The sequence below is a fragment of the Dermacentor andersoni genome, chromosome 5, assembly GCF_023375885.2.
Source record: "Dermacentor andersoni chromosome 5, qqDerAnde1_hic_scaffold, whole genome shotgun sequence".
Lineage (NCBI taxonomy): Eukaryota > Metazoa > Arthropoda > Arachnida > Ixodida > Ixodidae > Dermacentor > Dermacentor andersoni.
The window spans coordinates 155,131,714-155,135,877 of record NC_092818.1 but is presented as its reverse complement, the minus strand read 5'-3'; the positions used below and the strand labels follow the sequence as shown (position 1 = coordinate 155,135,877).

The following is a 4,164-nucleotide window of genomic DNA, read 5'->3' as shown; positions in this document are numbered from 1 at the left end:
TGTCGCTGAAGTATCCAAGGCTTTGGCTTAGCAGCTATGACGTTGCGTTGAAGCACGAGGTCGCGGGATCAATTGCCGGCAGCAGCGGCCGCATTTCGATGGGGACGAAATGCAACAACGCTCGTGTGTACTTTGATTTCGGTGCACGTTCGAGAACCCCATGTGGATGAAATTAGTTTAGAGGACACTACGGCATGCCTCATAATCATATCTTGGTTTTGGCCTTAAGCCCCACAATTTAGTTTAATTTTTTTTTAGCTGCAGAAGGCGTTCGTGACTTGCTCACGTGGGGCGACGAGACCCGGAGAACCGCCCGATCGTCCAGCACGCAGTTCCTCTGAAGCAGCGCTGCCAGGTGAATCTGGGTCAATAGGAGGCGGCCAATTACAAAAGAAAGCGTGAATAGGCCGCGCATTCTTTTTAAAAGAATGCGCCAAAAATATAGCAGGTCAGATTTAGGAGTTGAACCTCCTTATGAAGACTACATTTGTCTCAGCCAACGTTTCGCGTGCATTTTTTTCAAGGGCGCGATCTCCAGTTCTAAAAAGCTTCCTGAAGTCCTTTTAAATGTGGTATCCACATGTAGTCCCAACGTTATAACCTTCTGCTTGAAAGTGATGGTGGTAGTATCGCTAGGGTTACGCGTTTTGCTTCCGACGAGAAGTACTCGTTTAAATCAGTGTACTATTCTGGGTGACCAGGAACGTTTACCGCTCGAACAAAAAAAGAAAGCTTGAAGTTGGTGATTTTTATTCAGTGTGTATTCATCATTATCAGGAAAATGCTAACCTGATGTCTAGCATGCGTTACAGGCGACTGGATTATTTTAGAGGCCACTATACGCCGAAACAAGAAGCCAGGATGGCTTAATAACAGGAGGAAACATTCACCTTCTTCTACACCAGCTCGCGGTTGAGGGTTCGAACCGCTCCTGCGATCAAAGGCTGGGCTTCCCGGCTGCTGTGACACTGGATCACTTGGCCGCTCGGGCACTGGGACACCGATTAGCGGCACCACGGTAGCGCCGTCTAATCCATCGGGCACACTCCCTGTGTCCCTGTAGCCAGCACCTCTACGAAAAGGTCCTTCGTCTTCTGTTAGAGCATGGAAAAGATGGAATCATGAGTGTTCTTGGCTTGTGCAAATTGCTGTTTAGGCTACTCGTGCCATGCGTCGACAGCCCATATACATATATATATATATATATATATATATATATATATATATATATATATATATATATATATATATATTATAGTATAGTGTAATTTCTCATGCGTCAGTGAGGCTGTCATGAGATCATAATTTGCAGATGGCTGGTTCTAAAACATGTGGGCGAACGAATACCGCTGCGTATCATTTTTACACTTTTAAACATTGCTTCCTCAACATCGAGTGTTCTAGTGCGAAATTATAAGTTACTACCAATGATATTCGAACATTCACACCTGATGCGTCGGCGTTGTCGTTAGTGGGGCGTAAATGCGCTGGCTGAATTCGATGTCGTTTACTATAGGTGCTTTAGGATAAGGCTACATTAGAACAGTCTGAATTAAGAAAGCTTTTCGTTCTTAACAGCTGCTTGGCATAAGCCTAGTGGATCGTTTCGCGATATGTCCACTGGATTCCCCGGCACCCCTTCCCGTTCTTTAGCATGCGAGCTCCATTCTGAATACGAACCCAGGCGCTCGAGCTGGTTCAGGTCCGTGAGTCCTTGAATCCTGAGCACGTATGTTCAATTACGCGTTTATAACCTTGTGCCTGCATTTCTGCAATGGCAAGGTTTAGGAGTTCATGATGCCCACTTACCTTTAGTAACTTCAGTGGCATCCCCTGGAAGAATAACAAAATAACAAAATGAAGCCGTTATTATATATGAAGGGTGACGACTTCAAGCATGGTAATAGACGCAAAATATACGTGCTTCAGCCCGTAAGTGTAGTGTCCAATTATCATCTAAGCTTCTGTTCGGATTACCATTTCATGAAGATGCAACGTGTAAGCACATCGTTCGAATAATGTAAATAATGCATTGCCTTTGCCAGCGAAATATCATACTTTATTTTAAACGTTGCAGGTAATTAGTGGATATTTTAAGTTTCCTTGGAAACAGTGCGATTACATGAATTGGAATTAGTTTCCTCGTGGTCGGTCACCAACATGAAGAAAGTGTTGTTAAGTTTATTACGAGAAACTTACTTTACAACAATATCGCTCTGAAGGACGTCATAATTGAATTCTGCATGGGGTTTTACGTGCCGAATCCAAGATCTAGTCATCTAGTGTATGTTAAAACGACGATGGCATTTGTACGCCGGCGAAGAAATGTTAAATCGTTATGAACTCGGACGATAATGAAACTAGTCTAACGTCGCAGTTTATACGTAGCGAAAACGGCTACGAAAGTGGGGCTGTCCCGGAGATAGGCGCTTCAGAGCGCCAGCTGTGGCTAAAGCACGAGCAAGTGGCACGCGGCGCACGCGCCAAGCATTGCAGAGCTTACTGGCTTTCGAACGAGAGGAGTATGCACGCGCTCGTGGCCTAATGGTTAGAGCACCGGGCTTGGCAGCCGACGTTCGATGCCACCCCATAGGTCACACATAAGTTTCTTTTTATGAAAGCGAGGCGAAAGAAGAACATACCTGCCGCAAAGTGACAAGAATGAGGCTGGAACGCTTCGGATTGAATATTTGGAATGTCTTCATATGAGAGTCCTTATTATTATATGTATGACTCAACTGCTACACAACAAGAAACAACTACAGAAATCAACACAAATTACACAATAAATTATTTTTTGAGAACACTGAATGTTAATATTGTTGTGCAAGTGTTTTGTTGAAGCCCGTTATTTCACCAATTGCCCAGCAATCTATCAATGGTAAATCAACAGTCATTTTTGTACGGGGAACTGATACCATCCAGGCAATTCAGTCGAAGTAGGCACGCCTGGCAAGCTCACCGGCTACAATCCGTAAATTTCAATACGTGCCGTAAAGTAATCGAGAAGGTTACTAATGAATTCCAGGTAATTAGGCGAAGGTGTGATTCGATTTCTCGTTCTAGTAACGTGCGCCCCTCTGAATAATCCAGGTGAACGACTACAATTACGTTAATGGCAACAGGCAATTTTTAAAAATTCAGGAAAAATTACAAATGGCTACCCCGTATAACGTTTGGTATACTAGCTAGTGTATATAGGGATGCAGTGAGTTTGTTAACGAACACGCACCGGTGGCGAAGGCTAGCACAGTTCCGATGAAGATGACCAGGGCGGCGAGACCGCACACGACTACCGTTGCCCACGTCCCTTCTCTGCATAATAAAAAAAAGCACACAAATAACACCAGTGAAAGAATCACGAAAAAAGAATTCAAGTAAGCAAGCTAGACTCATTCACGCATAAAATGCAATACAGGTGTAAAATATCTTTAGCTAAAGTTATGCGATCGGACCAGCAGTGTTTTTTTTTACGTAATTGCGATGTTAGTCCATGATTAAGTTAAAATTAGTAGCTCCGTTCTGCTGCTATCGCGCTCCATTGTTAAAAGTACCAATTTCAATTAGTTTTTTTTTCCTCCAACTTAATGAGGTAGGACGCTGAGACTTTTCACAGCAGAAAAGTCGTGGAATATACCACTTCGTAGGTGAAGCCACTGATATCCAGCTGCTGTGTCCCAGGGCAGTTAACTGAACAAAAAAGAATGCAAAAGAAGAAGAAAGAAAGAAAAGACGCAGTTTCGCCCGCAAGGCGAAGCATCGAGTGCGATAGTAAATGAGTGCACAGCTATACGAAGTAAGGATTACAGTTTTATCGGTCGTGTAAACTTTGAAACATTTGCTTTGTAATCGAATTAACAAGCTTGGTGTCAGCGCGCACAAGCAAACATGAAAACGTCACACTCGATGAGCACGCACACTCGCTGTCAAAATGCTGGTGTGAGCAAGCGCAGCAGCAGCAGCGAGCGAAGTTACCTTCGCGTTGTCTATCGCCTGAACGCGAAAGCGGTGAGAACACAGCCCGCACAAAGGTACTGATATGCGCGCTGCGAGTTCACTTCCAAGATTCGGCGCGCGCGACAGTACAAAGTACGCACTTATTGGAGGAGTTGAAGCCGCCCCCACTCCCTCCCGCGTTGCCTCCCCGCTTGCCTCCATATACGG

The 4,164-nt window shown here is 44.5% G+C and overlaps 1 long non-coding RNA gene across 1 annotated transcript; it reads right to left on the bottom strand.

The window, feature by feature from the left end:
• Positions 1–751: 751 nt before the first annotated feature.
• Positions 752–3,675, bottom strand: LOC129385112 (uncharacterized). Its single transcript, XR_008612671.2, has 3 exons — positions 3,233–3,675; positions 1,810–1,833; positions 752–1,094 (listed from the first exon to the last, which is right to left on the bottom strand). It is a non-coding gene; the product is annotated as an uncharacterized lncRNA (long non-coding RNA).
• Positions 3,676–4,164: the final 489 nt, after the last annotated feature.